Source organism: Lathamus discolor, chromosome 10, assembly GCF_037157495.1.
Source record: "Lathamus discolor isolate bLatDis1 chromosome 10, bLatDis1.hap1, whole genome shotgun sequence".
Lineage (NCBI taxonomy): Eukaryota > Metazoa > Chordata > Aves > Psittaciformes > Psittacidae > Lathamus > Lathamus discolor.
This window is the reverse complement of record NC_088893.1, coordinates 14,763,745-14,779,056: the sequence shown is the minus strand read 5'-3', so window position 1 is coordinate 14,779,056 and position 15,312 is coordinate 14,763,745. Positions and strand designations below refer to the sequence as shown.

The 15,312-nt window shown below is 40.9% G+C and overlaps 1 long non-coding RNA gene across 3 annotated transcripts; it reads right to left on the bottom strand.

The window, feature by feature from the left end:
• Positions 1–884: 884 nt before the first annotated feature.
• On the bottom strand, positions 885–9,267 carry LOC136020064 (uncharacterized). Of its 3 annotated transcripts, none has more exons than XR_010615181.1 (5): positions 9,087–9,267; positions 8,694–8,839; positions 8,383–8,572; positions 2,569–2,628; positions 885–2,092 (listed from the first exon to the last, which is right to left on the bottom strand). It is a non-coding gene; the product is annotated as an uncharacterized LOC136020064 (long non-coding RNA). The 3 variants fall into 3 exon arrangements; XR_010615183.1 differs by having other exon boundaries at positions 885–2,089; XR_010615182.1 differs by lacking the exons at positions 885–2,092; positions 2,569–2,628 and adding an exon at positions 4,609–5,734.
• Positions 9,268–15,312: the final 6,045 nt, after the last annotated feature.

The following is a 15,312-nucleotide window of genomic DNA, read 5'->3' as shown; positions in this document are numbered from 1 at the left end:
AAAGTGTCTGCCACAGCAGGGCAAAATGTGCTGAATTACACTTGAAATCCACGCAGAACTTCTGCTACTCCACATTTCTATTATAAGCAGAGTTCTCCTTGAATTTCTTATCCTGAATTTTGTACCGATCCTAGGTAGGCGTCTAGACAGTATATCTCCATGCTGATGGGCTTGTTGAAAATTGCCTTCCTCTAATTTGCTTTTCTATGATTAAGTTGAGATGGTATGGGGCATCCTGGAGCATGTGATGTCCACAAGACATCCCCACTCCTTGAAACCTCCTGATAGGGCAATTATCCTTTGTCCAGCGTGGAAATGCCACACAGCTGGTTTGATGGGGATTCCTCCTAGCTGAAAACTGAAAGGGAAACCTACATTAGAATGTCTACACCACCTTCCATCTCTTTCTCTGTAGGGTGTTATGTTGGTCCAAGTAAGGCAGATTTTTTATTTCAAGAGGCAATGAGGTCACCCTTGGGTGGGGTATCTTTGCTTGACTTTGAACAAATGCATCATTTTCATTGATATCCATAGGGGATGCTGAACTCTTCACATCTAAGGTGCTGTATGGATATAACGCCCCATTGCATGTTCATTCTTGCCTTTTGCACAACCTTCCTAATTTCTGTGAGCTTGCAGTGGATGTAGAGCAGCCTCCTCCATCCTGTCACTGCTGTTTCTGCCTCTCTTCCTTACCTTCACTCCCACAGAAGCCGTAAACTTCTGTTTACTTCCCTGTAAACTTCTCTGGGAAGTGGGGGAACTATCTGCACAGAGTAGAGCAGAGGGAGGCTGATACAGCTGTCTGGTACTCCTATGAAGGAAAAGCTACAACACAGCTGGCTGCTATATAGCAAGATATCTATCAGTGCATTCTCCTCACGACAAGGCTGACATTTGATTTTATTAACAAAACAGAAACTAGTGCAGAATTAACAGTGGGAGAGATTGGATTACTAAAGCAAATATGCTTTAGTGAGAGGAGCACAGATCCAGAAAACTGGGAGCTGGACTCTGCTTTACTGTACAGACTAGAATGGATTATTCCTCTTCACCTTGGTTTTTCTAGCTTATATTGCCAAGAATGTTAACAGCCCTTCAGAAAAGGATGTGGTGATATTTACGTGTTAGATTTAGGAGAAGGCACTGAGATCTTGAGATAAAGTAAGGCAGAGAGAGCACTAATGACATACAGAATCGAATTCTGTTTGCATTTCTCTGCAGCAAGCAGATACTTACAAAGCTGAAATTATCACCCTGTATTTTATACTTGCACAAACTTCTCGGAGAGCACGTACAGGCGTGAGTTGTAGATGAACTGCTGGCTGGCTTTGTCATTTGGCTTGGGAACGTGAGCCCTTGCTGGGAAATCACCAGATGGCGCTCATAGAAATAATGTTCAAACGTTCGTTTTTTGAGGCAGTTATAGCTGGAACAAGGTTTCTTCGTGAAATTGTGACTCAGTTCCTTCAGTAAGGAGCATTTGCATCAGCCAGAATTTGTTGAGTGGCTGAACAGGATAATTCCTCTAATTCAGGGCTAGTATTCAGAGCCTACATGCACACCAGCCAGAGGAAAAACATAGTGTTGTGTAATAAATCACTTGCATTAGGCAGTCAGCTTTGACTGCTTCTGTTAGCTTCGTTTCAGTTTTAATCAATATTTGCTGGGATTTGTTAGGCTATGTGGACAAATCCTGAGGCCTGTACTTGATTTCTATCAAAGCACGATGGTTATTAAAGAGAATGAGAAGTCTGCCTGAGTGGCATCCGTGTAATAAGCTGAAGAATTTGAGATCTGAATTTATCACACTTCTTCACTGCTCTACAAACAGATTGACTTCCCCTTGCAACCCTTCTTGCAGAGAAGTTTGCTCATTTTGGAAGCTGGAGAAGTTCATTTTCAAGTAGGTTAAGCCAAAAGGTGCCAAAAATGCATTTTTCTCCTAGTCTATTATTGTATCTTACACTGTAAGTGAGAAGTAGCTTCACCAAGGAATTGATTTCTTGCAAAAGAAACTGAAGCCATGGCTGGAAGCTGATTTTCATAACAGATGCAGCCCTTCAGCAGGGATTCTCAGCTTCTTTCACTGCTGGATAGAAGCATGTCTTGAGTTCAATCTTTCTCTTTAAATATTTCATTAAGGGCAAGTATGTTTCCTTCTCCACTCTTAGGGCTCCAACTTTCAATTTCTAACTTATCCAAAATCCATCTTTTTATTTTTAATTGAGCTCTTCTACTGTTTTCCATTTCACCTATCAAGTCCCAGAGACATACAGCAATACTGCAAACCCCAGTAACTGATCTAAAGGTAATTTCAGATCCTGACACTCAAGCCACAGTTACAGCTATGTGGGAAAAGCAAAAATTAAAACCAAATCCCTCTTCTGGATAACAGTTTAGTTACAACAGGGATCCTTGTTTATATTTCTCTAAGATTTGGAGACAGAGTACTTTATAGTATGTGACACTTAAAGATACTTCATTTCCATTCAACTGCTGCATTCAAATATCTGTATCTATCTCATATATATATATGCAGAGCTCTGGAGGTCTTTTTGAACTTACCTCTCAGGCTGCATGAACTATATGGTCACTTTTCTGATCTGAGTTGCTCTGATGGCCCACCTGAAAATTCAGGAAAAATATCCCAGTTCAAGACAAGGCATAGTATTTTGGCTTTTTTTTTTTTTTTTTTTTTTTAAACAGAGTGAAAGATTTCCATCTTTACAAGTCACAGCAACTTGAAAGGGAAGCCAAAACAAAACACAAGCCAGAAAGAATACCCCAGCAATCTGCTATGTTGTGCTCCTCTTATTTTGTTTTTCCACAAGCTCTTTTAAAGGTCTAGTCTTCATTCTGTGCTGGAATGGAGACAAATACTGGAATCTCCTTTTCTCCCCCGCAGCCCTCCAAAATACTTTTTCACTTATCTCTGTTTCTTACACATTTGATACAATTTCTCTGTGGAAAAGACATAACTGCCCTTAATACACATACCCACTTTACACACTCAATTAGGATTTTGCTCTAGGCATGAGTTGTTTCAGGTAGGGACCAGCGGACATTTGTTACTGCTGTCTTGACCTCGCTCCTGTTAATTCACATCTTGAGAACAGAAAGGTGCATTTCATGCTCAAGTCATTAGAATTCCATTTTGCTGGGGAGATAGGACTCGGCCATCCATTTCCCTGAGAGGGCTTTTTCTTTGGTGTCTGTCATGCTGCATTACACCGAGCAGCATGCCTAACACTAGGAAAATAACAAGCAGAAGGAACTCCAACAAAATTGCCAGTGTCACTGCAAGGACCCCAACTCACCAAATAGCACAAACATGATATGACCAATGAGATTTTTTAAGTTCTACCCAGTTGTGCTCATTGTTATTGGTATTTGTTCGGGTACTTTGGCTGCAGTATCCATTACCTATTTGCTGAAAAAAGTACTAATGGTGAAAGAAAATCTAGGCACTGACCAATGAACTGAGGGTAAACCTCAGTTGTACGCAGCCCGGAACAGACTCTTTGCTAGACAGTAAACTATACAACTCAGTGCAAATGTGCAACTGCAGGGATGGGATTTCTGCACCAATAACATTCATCCATTTTGCCTCATGGATTTTTGTTGAAAAGCTTTAATTGAGAAAAAGAAAACTGATCCACATAGGAATTCAAATAGAATCCTACATTTCACACACTGGCTACAGCCCCAGGCCACTGGTTTATAGGTTGAGAAATTCTTGCCCTCATATAAGCTAAGTTGGATGGAAATATGTGCAAATCCATGAAAAATTACTTATTCTAAGCCTCATGCACAGACAAAAGTGCCTTCACATTATACCTCCCCATCCACAGTAACAAAGAAACATGAGCATAGCAGGTATGAGCAGCACTTCGACATCTGAGAATGATCAAACTCTCTTGTAACATCAAGGCAGCTTTGCTCAGTACAACAGGAGGGTGTAGTTTTATGGAGCTGCAACATTGCAGCCATGCACAGTAACTGCATCCAGCATCCCACACCTCCTGAAAGGAGAAGCCAGGTCTCTTCGCACAGACTTGCACAGCCAGAGGAAAGCATTACACAAGCCACCTTAATAGGTACCTAGAGGGAGTGCAATGTTTGTTTGGGTTTTTTGTTTGTTCCTCCTGCTTAAAATGTAACTTACAAAAGGAAGGCTGCCTTGAAATCTAAATTTGTCAGTATAATCCTGCGACCCCTCAATAAACGTGAAATAGTCAATGTTCACTGCTCAGTTATGGCCTTCTCTGCCCCTCCATTCAGCACAAACATACATGTGAACATGGAAAGAGTGGTGAAAGGAGAAAATAAGTTTCTTTTTGCCATTTGGTCTTGATCCAGATTAGCATAAAGCTGGTGAAAAACATCTTTGTCAGCAATGATTAGTCAGGGAGGCTGGTACTTGCAGAGCATCTGCAAGGTTGTCAGATCACCAGTGTTTCCAGAGTGTCAGGTTCTATTCCAGGACAGTTCTCCCATGAGACGTGACTGAGTACCGGGTGCAGCTGCCTGCATCCAGACCATCTGCAGGAATCCAGGAGGAACTTGGTAAAAGTTCATCAGCTAAAACACACCAAATCGGTCTTTCATTATGTTTCTTGAATGAAACTGTTTTTCTGTAAGATCTATGAGCACATTTACCTTAGCCCATGCTGTACCTACCATCTACCTGCCTGCTCCCTCCACCTCGTAATTTCCTTTCTTTCAGGTTCTCTGCCTTTCTCTCTTAAAAACCACTTGCCTGGGGATTGTCAAGTATCTGAAATCTGACCTGTCATGTGTATCTTGTCTCCCGCCCATCCCCAGTCAATAATCACATTAGCACATCTGTGTGACAGAAATAATGGCTTTTGTCTCCCCAAGATGCAGTCCTGTTGCCAGGCAACTCCATCCTGAGGCAACAAAACAGCGAGGAACTGGTGTGTGGGAGGACCAAGCCCGAGTGCAAGAGCTGCTGCTTGTGCTGCTGGTAGCTATAATTGGGGGAAGCTTGGAATATACTGTTTCCACCAGAAATTCAGGATAATAGAGACTGCCAGGCTCAGAAACTTTCAATTAGGTGGCTACAGACTGCAGCGGGTTCATCTTGTTTTGCTCTGATGTTGCAGAAAAGCACTGGGAATGCTGCAGAGAACTGAGCTGCAGGTTGGGGTGGCTTGTATCAGAGATGCTGAGCCCACTGCAGCAAAAGGCTAAACACAGTCACCCTTTCCAAATGCATGTCAGAGCACAGCCTAAAATTGCTTTGGTGGCTGACCATCTGCAGGGGCCTGACTTTTCACTCTCCACCATCAGTGACTACAGCAGCTCAGCTGCTCTGGCATTATTTGTGTGCCATTCTGGTTATAGCCTGCCAGTCTCAGCATCATGTGGTTAGAAATGACGATTTCATTTGATAACCAAGCCTTGATTTATCAAACATAATTCTGTTCATCTCAGAGAGAGGAGTCCCTAAAATAATACAGGTGGCTGTTGACACAGAAGGTATGGGAATATCTTTTGTCTCTTCCCAGATAAAAGAGGAAAGGCTACAGCATGAAAATCCTTGGAGAGGAGAATTTCACTTGGATAAAAAGAGATTGCATCCTTAGGGACATAAAGGAAGACTCAACGAGTTAGAACTACATTTATTTCCAGGTCTATTCTTCCGTCATGTATTTAGCCCACCCAAGATCTTACCAGATAGCTCTGTGGGATGCAGCCAGAATGGACACTAGGAGAAAGAGGGAAAGAAATGCTGAAATAAAAGGTGCCAAAAAATCCTAAAGAAGCAAAAATCACCCAGACCGTTTGCACAAGAAGAAATAAAGCCAGAAGCAAATTCGAACACTGAGGATTGCCATCAGACAAATCCTGAGGAAGACTGGAAGTGTTGAATGGAAGCATTGGAAACCCTAAGGCACATTTAGCTGCTGCAAGTACTCAGACCTCCTGCCTGGGGAGGACTATACTGCCCATGTGTATTTTTGATTCAGCACATGAAATCCAGCCTCAGCCTGCTGAGAGCTTCTCACCTGTACAGTCACAAGGCAATGGTTTTATCCACAAAACAGATGCACATAAAGCATTTCTGGATGAAGCATTGCTCTGCCAGAAGGAAACCTAGTATTTTTTACAGGTAGGCTATAGCCCAGAACAGTAGCTTAGTCACCACCTGTCAGCCACAGATATATACAGTTATGCATGCGTTCTTTCTGTGTTTAGGGTACATCTTGAAATGAACTCCTCCGGTCTCAACTTCACTAAGGGGAAGTGGAAGTTCCCCAGTGACCTGGATGACCTGAAATCAATAGCAATAGAGCTCCAAAATGTCAGCATTGGATCCTCACTGCATCACAACAGCCAGACACAAAGGAGTCCCTGTGTGTACAGATATTTATCAAATAAAGGCTGTAGGAAAAATGTTGAGAGATTCTTTGCATAAAATATTTAGTGATTGTTATTCAACCTTCTCCATTTACACATAAGTGACTGTATCCAACTGGGTAAAGAACCATCTTCATAACCTGTCTTGTACTATAAAGCATCCTTGATACTTTCACAGAGACACTTGTAGTGTATTTAGGACAGAAGAAGTACTCAACCTCGTGTCAGAAAGCTTTTGCTTCCACATGAATATTTGTTTTGCTTGTTTACAGTGGTTGAATTGATGAATGTACCATGTTCTCGATCCATGGTTTCTGACAAGCTGTCTCCTGTTCTACAGCAGCGTTTAAGACCCCGCATATTAACAGAAGATCATTGTGCTGGGCTCAGCCATAGCTGGGGGAACTAAACCTTCGATACTAAGCAAGTGTGAACAATGCTACATTAGAGTCACACCTTGGATAGTACAATTGCAGCTGGCCATAACTCTGTTTTTTTTTCCTTTTGGCTTTCCAAATGGTTCATGGTCTCAAACACAGGTAAGAAAGGTCTTATCTTTTTCAAAGACACAGTATTTTAAAGGGTAAAGAATAATTGTAGCCATCTTATAGAGGATAAACAAGCAGGGACTGTGTCCAAATCTCATAAGAGGTGAGACACAGACTTAAGGGGATGGCATAGGTTATCGAGGTGTTGCTGCCTGCTGCCAAAAGACAAAGACATTAGAAAGCTTAGTGAAAACTGGGGAGCATACCAGGAAACGCACATAGCATCCTTGGGCACACAACTTTGGAGATGCAGAGACACCTTAACTTCCCAGTGCTTCAAAAGAAGCAGATGGAAAGGCATCCAAAGTTACATGCCAGGGTAACCATGCTGAAGATAAACTTTGAAACATTGCAGAATCTTTCAAAAACATTTAAGAGAATGACTCTGTTCCATATCAACCATTATTTGCTCTTTCATCAGCCTGGGAACAAAAAAATACAGGCACTCACAGAGCAGAAATGTGCAGTCAGTTGAAATCACATGCCTCTAGGTCTCATTATAATAGTGCTGTAGTTATTTGTTAGCATGAAATGCTTCTCCACTGCAATAGGGGGCTTTACTGCAGTACCTAATTTAATCTTTCAATGAATATATTCCCTTGAATGCAGTGTATTTTGTTTGACAGTTCTTGAACGCTTGGATGAATCTAAACACTGAAGAAGTGGAGTACACACATTATTTTTCTGCAGATTCATTTAGCAATCCAAGCTAACAGCCAGATTATCGATAATGAGGTAAATAAAATACTTTTCTAAGGGTTGATGGGCATGTGAAGTCTGAGAAGGAAAATATGATATTTGCTACCTCTGGTAGCAGCTTCCCTCTGGGGTAGTGTTTGAAAAGTACTCAGATGTCCCTTTAGGAAAGCCTATTTTTAATCATGGTTACACTTACACTGAGGAAACTAATTGCAAGGAAGAAATATACAAGTGATACTGCTAACTTTCCTAACATATGTTTTGTGAAGGCACAGGGCTATTGTTACACTTGAGTTTTGGCTGATAAGATGGCAAAAGCTTCCCAACCTCTTGGCTGCATTCCTACAAAAACAACAGCGGTTCTGCAGTATCTTGCAGATGCAACAATTGGCGACCAGCTCATCCAGATGTACCTAAATTAGCTTTACAGATTAGCTTAATAGCTCAGCTACTAGTGACAGCCTGGCCTTAGAAGCAAATCCCTCTTTACGAAAAAAGAATATATTGTTGGTTTATGGCTCAACTTCTCCTGTTGGCAGAAGTTATTACTGGTCTATCCTTTCTACCCCAGTAGCTCATCGGAGCTCTGTGGGAATTGAAGCCTATAGCATTACACCCCAAATACAGAAAAAGATAGTCCCTTTCCCTGAACACTTCTATTAAAAAAAAGGAAGTAGCAACTGTTTATCTGTCATTGCCTCAGTTAATAGAGATTGAAAATAATGGACAAGACACTGAATTCACAAACCTTTCAAGATCAAAGCACACGTTAAGATAAGGGCAGGAGCAATTACTCTGAGCAATTCAATTGTGTTTGACAGTTGCAGAATCTGAGAAAGAAGGATAGCTCATACAAGTGTGGCTGGGGCAGCATGGGGGTCTCAGGGGTGCAGACAGACAGGTAGCTCCTCCCAGATATTGAAAGGTGACAACAGGATCTAGAGTGGAACAAAACAATGTCTTACACAACTAACAATTGTATCCAAGTGTGAATCTACAATTATTAATATCCAGAGAGCTGTGAATCTTTGAAGAGAGTCAATAAACACAGTAGCTCACCAAATCTGTTGCAGGTCCAAAGAGGCAGGTATAGCTGCTGTGCCATGTGAAGAGGCCAGACTTGCTCAGACCTGGCATGCCTTGTACAAGGCCAGCAGTGTCTGGGTTTCCTGGACATTTTAACTTTTTTTCCACCCGGAAGTTTCCTGCAGTCAGAATTAGAAGGTTTACATGTGTGCAATGGCTCAGACACAGAAGAAAGACATTCCATACAAGTTCATTGTATGTGCTGTGGGAAATAGGCAGCAAGCCTGAAGCCTCTGGCTCTTGGGTTTACAGCATATGGAGAGATCAGCTGCACAATGTGCCTGCTGCAGGTGAGAGCTTTCCATACGTGAGCAGCTCCATACGTGAGGACACGAATCAAGCAAATGAATCTCTGTTCCTACTAACCTTTGCACTCTTTAAGGTTTAAGGCCCAGTTAGGCTCCTAATTCCAGAATCTCCCCATAGATTCCAACATAGACTGATGCAGAGTTCTCTTTGCCTGTGTCTCTCCCACTCTAATACTCTTTCACACCCACATTCATTGCAATGTAGTTCACATGCAATCTTCTGCAAAGAGCACCCTTCGTTGAGAAGCAAATTTCTGCTTTCCCCCATCTCCCTTTTATTCAATAGCCTTGTCAGGAGCGTTTGCACCTGTCCTCTTACACTCAGCTGCTCTCTATTTTTGCTGAAGATTTCTTCTCTTCGGTACAGGACACGAAAAGCAGAGGGTTTCATTGGCTGGGAGGAAAAAAATCCTCTCTAAAACAAAGCTACTAACAGAGCAGAGAGCAAGAGAGAGAGGGAAAGAGAAAGAGATAGCATGCAGGGAAAGCAGCTTAAAGGGAAGTGTAGGAGGAATACTGAATCTAGACTTGCAGCAGGTCTATTTTTCATAAAGATAATAATAAAGAATAATACGGTGTAATTAGGGCACAAAATAACACTAATTGTTGAGCGCTTGTCTGCAGCTTTAACTAAGAGGGAAAGAAACAAGAGGGCTGAACAGCTCCTGCTGGCATTGGCACTGAGACATGTTTTCCCAGACTCACCTGAAGAATCACTGCTGAAAGTTAGAAATGTAAATTAAATTTCAAGGCCTTTCTTTTTTTTTATTCCATTAGTAATTCCACTGAGCCAGGTGTTTGAGGGCTGGTGTGAGTGTACTGACCAGCACAGCACCACAAAGTCATACCTATTCCAGCCCTGAAAACCAAGTGTGCACAATCTGTGTTGCTTCCAGAGCTAGACTGAATGTTGGAAACTGGTATAATCTATTTCTTGTCTTCTGCACTCAGCCTGCAATGGGATGACCCTTTGCCTTTCCATTGCTACGGGCTCTGCTCTTGTGGTGTTATAACAAAACCACACTTACAACACTACAAATGTCTTCTGCAGCCAGCATGACACAAAAGCAAATTCCCATGTTTAAAGAAAAGATTCAGTTTGTACACCTTCCTTACACTGAGGTGGGAAGGGAACTACTGCCGATTCAGAGCAGTTGGTGCTGGTTGAGTAGCTTTTCAGAGAGCCATATAATACAGACCTGCTCTGATCTCATTCAGGTACCGAACGACCAATTGTCACCAAATTGGATTTATTCCTCACAGTTTCTTATCCTCTGTCGAAAATTACTTTCCCTTTAATTTTCTACACAGTTTCCTTAAATAAGGACATCAGTCTCTCTGAAAGAAAATCTTTGATTCAAAGTTCACAGTGTTGGTTTCTAGCACAAATATAACTGTAGCTCTGCTCAGAAGAAAGTGATTATTTTCAGAGTCCTTTAACATATACTGTACCGAAAAAGGACATTTTCCCAACAGTCCAAGAAACTGCCTCTCTGAAGACATTGCTGGATAACCCCTTCCCCAGTGTTGTGGCTGTAAAACTCATTCAGCTTTAGGTGGTGATTTTCCAGAGATTTTAATAATTTTGAGGTTTTATGCTACAAAATCACTGCAAAGTGCTTACAACTACGAGTCCCAGCTGAAGAGGCAATAGATTGGAGATAGAGCAGTGGAAGCTGGAAAAACTGCAGACAAGGAATGCAGGCAAAACAAAATAGCAGCACAAACTCCCAGACTAAGTGTTGGAGGTGAGGAGACTGCCCTGGTCAGCAGTCCTGCGACGGAGAGCACTTATTTTAAACAGGATAAAGATGAGGCTTTACTGTGAGATCTCCTCCTCCAGTCTGCAATCTCAGTCCAGCCATACCAGCATTTGAAGGACTGAACCACACTTAATCCTCAGGTAATCCCTCTTCCCTGGCCTTTGACTGAAGGATACTGGTGGCGATAGAGGTATGCGTTATCACACATATGTGTTCCTTCTTATCTGGGGAGCTGGAGCTTTGTATTGCTTAGAAGAAGTTACCAGCAACCTGGGGTGCTCTGACATTCCCACACATAGTCCCGTGGTACTTTAAAAGGCTGGTAATAAATAGGGTTTTAGCATCCAGCACCTTATTCTTTGCCACTTGCCCTGAAAACACCTCACTGGCAGGTCAATACAACGTAAGTTATGAGGTTCAGAGAGAAATGAATAGGTTTATGTGTAAGATAAGTTTAAAAGATTTTTGTTATTCCTTGTCATCCAGCTAACCATCTGTCAAGACACTTATGCTGCTTTGCAGCTGGGATCCAGTCCACAAGAAAAGCTTCACCTTGAATACAGCTTTCACTGGGGAGGATGCTGTTTTGTGTCTCTCCTATTGGTATACACCCAAACTCTCTATGGGTGATTACATCGCCTTCAAGCACTCTTCAAGCCAAGAGTTTCTTGTGAGTCTCCATCTAGTCAGGGGTCCCATCTTAATACTCCCCCCACAGGGTAGCTGACTGAATCTGTCTATTTAATAACAGCGATGCTCTTTGAACATAGTGATGGTCTTTGAATATGACTAGGCAGAATTGAATGCTAGGTAGAACATACTAATGAATGTTTTTTATTTAGTTGTAAGCACACATTAACCCATTGCAAAGTAAATGTATTTTTCAAGCTGTGGGAGCAATATTTAAACATCAGTGCATTCCTTTTTAATATGAAAAACTATTTGTGTAAGACAGCAATGATTCTTTAAGCAAGTTCTGAAATAGAATAATATATGGTTTTCATTATTAGGTTTTGACTGTGATGAGATAGAACAATTTGGAGGTAGGTATGTTTTGGATAAAAATTGCTCTAACTATGGCTTTGAGAGATATGGTGATGGAAGTCCATACTTTTGGCAGTTTAAAGAAGCTGAAGTGCTTAGAACTTCAAATGGTCATTACTAACAAAGCCCACATAAATAATTAGGTAAATACTGTGCAACTATATTTACATAGAGAAGTAAGTGAAAAGTAATTTGAGTATTTGTTCTCAATGATGGTCTATTATGGCTTGCATTCATGTTTCCAGGAATCCACACAAAAGCACCAGATGAAAAGAAACAAAAAGTATGAAAGGTTTCTGGTTTAAGCAGATTGTTTGTTAATGACATCTTTCTTATCAGCCAGTTTGTTGCTGAAATTAAACTGTGGTCTACGTTTTGAGCAGTTTCAGACTTGATTGTACTTCCTAATCTGAATTCTGTAAATCAATGCAGTTACAAAATATCTCCATGTGTTCACATTTAACAACAGTGGCATGATCATTGTTTGCTGAATTTGAAAGTTTCAGAAGGTTTCCCTTATCCTCAAATCCATCCTGTGTATGGATCCATGCTGCAAGAAACCCTGCCCAGGGGTATTCAAAGAAAACAATCTTTCGTTGTCATTTTGCAGATGATGAATGAAAGAAGAGATCGATGAAGTGCCTGCTAGTGAGAGCAAACCTTTTTCAGAGCCTGCGCTGAACTTACGTTATTTGATTCCCTTCTTAGACATGAGATGAGCCATGAGCTCATCCTGCTCCTGCACTGACATCACTGAAATAACCATAAATGGGACCATGGCAAAACTGCGAAGTTTTCATGCTTTAAAGACTGCCTGGAGGTGGATGCAGTGGCCTTGCTTTGGTGCCCCCTCCTTCTTGTCCATTTTAGCAAGCGTGTAAGTGTTAATCAATTAATCATTTCTGAAGTTTAATCAAGGGCTGAAGTTGTAATCAATTGGCAACCCAATGGAACACAAGGATGTTTGCCTGGCTCCCTGCCTGCCCCTCCAAGCTTAATTAGCAACTAGCTCTGCTGAGTGGCCCTTTGATCCTGCATAGTTTAGCTGAAAGAAATGTATCCAAGTGGTAATTTCACCTTTTGCCTCCATTATTTGGTATTATTCTGTTTATTAAATTCCCAGCCTCCCCAGAGTACGCATAATGGGCAAATCTTTAGTCAAACCTGCAATTACGATAATGAGAGGATATAATAGAGTTATCATTAAAGAAGCTGAAATATTTTCTTATTTTCTCTTCCCTTCTTTACTTATAAACATCTTTTTCTCTGTCCCCTGAAACTGCAAAGAATTGACATTTCTAGTAGAACCCACCAAGAAGAATCTGTGGCAAAATGAGTTGCAGAAAGAACCACAATGAAGGGATCTCACCCCAGTCTGTCAGGACTGGAGGTTTCCGGGAGTAACCTAATTCCTCATAGTTTTGCAAAGGTAGATCTCAGATTCTGTATTTTACTTACAGGTTGTCAGATGATGACATTCCTACTGGGAAGCATAGAGCATAACTGCAAAATGTGTTGTTCTAGCATATTTAATTATTGCTTATTTATTTCATTAAACATCCTGTTTTCCCAGCTCTTTCTGAAGTAGCTCTGTAGGCAGACAATAGACTGTCAGAAGCTCGAAGTGAATCACTTGAAGATCAGCCTTAATTTGAGATGAATAATCTAGAAAGGGCAAGGAAACACTGAACCTTTTCTAGAATGTGGAGAACACATTTTGGCATTGGATAAGGACTCTCATACTTGGGTAAGTAGTTGCAAAAGCTACTATAAACATAACAAAAGGAAAAAAAACCCCTCCATTATTCCCAAAACATTGCTAGACCCTGCTGAACAGCCAACCTTACAATAGATGCTGAGTACTCTTCCCAAACATTGACATCAGTTAAAGAGGTTTAGCAACCACTTTGCTTACATCTTCACAAACTCAGACTACTTCTACAATTAAAAAAATACAGCTTGAATAGTTACACAAACACAGATACTTGAATAACTGAAGAGCTAAACCCAAATTTCCTGCCAAAGGGAATGAGCTGAGAGTCTCAGCAAGCTATTAACCTGTCTGGGGTCTAGATCATTCCATTGAAGTTGAATTAGTGTTGTGGAACATATGTATAAGGTAGCAAAGACATCTTCCAAAGTATCTCATCTCAGTTTCTAAATGTCAGCTGCAAGGACTATCTCCTCAAGGTCACAGGTTTGAACTTCTCCCTCTCTATTCTAAAAAATGGAAGTAGAGGCCAAGATTGGTTATGCATTTAGGGCAACATGAGGACACAGGATCATCTGAGGGGTCTGAAGATTAATAGCAGTAATACCACAGTTGTATAAAACTGTCATAAGCAATATTCCCACTGGAGAAGTGGATAAAATACTGACTTTACACAGAGCAATAGTCCTGGGAGAAGGCCCCTAAATTATTCCTTGGGATATCTTGCTGTTACAGAGGCATGATGGATGTCCATGCATCAGTGGTGCCATCTCAAGCCATCAGAAGTGTTGACATAGATGAAGCATTTTGATTAAGTGTTCCTGTTCAGCTTTATATATTAAAAACTGTATTGGGTGGAGAAGCAGAACTCTCACCTTTGTTCCATCTTTATTTGTATTCTTACCATATAACAAAAATAAAATAAAACTGGAAAGACAAGACTGATTTCAACACTTTCATGCTCACTAGAGGCAAGGCCATATTTTGGTGTCTGTAGATCCATGCAATTCTAGGGGTTTGCATCTATTTCAGTAACTATCTGTTGATGTACTTACTCTTGAGGTCTAAATTACTCTACCTGCAATAGATCATGTGTCTGTGCATCACCTAGCACAGTAGGTGCTGGTTCATGTGTAGGTCTTCTAAGTGAATAGATGCTTCTTTGTGGCTCCTACTGAACAGATGAAGACCATTCCTCTTTTCCCTGCCCTTGTTGCATGACACCCTAGGAGAAAAGTCAGATAATTAGGGGTGACTGTTGTTGATTCTTAATTTGCTTCAGAAATTACTGAAGCTCTAATAAAGAGCTTATGAGGGAAAACTGATTTGCATATTTTTGGGAACTACACTGCAGAACATTACACAGGTCAGAGTATCAGTATTTGCTAATATCTCTTGTCTTTGACAGGATTGTTGTGCTGAGTTTGTAGAGGGCATTTGCTGTTAATAATGTATTAACAGGAGCAGAAGAAATGTCCCGACACAGCACAAATTAATATACAGAGCAATAACTGTAACGAGGCTATAAACTGCAATTGAACACTCTCAAGCAGGGCTGTATTTTCCAATTTTCCATTTTCAGGGATCTGGTTATACTTAATTTTAGTAGCACTTGAATTGAGGAAAATTATGGGAAATTTGAATTGCAGGAATTTTGAAAGTAGATTTTCTGTATTGTCTTCACCTGGTCAAGGATGATATAAAGGCAGGAAAGCACTATACAGTGATGACCCTTTTACAATGGAAATAATAACATATATTACATG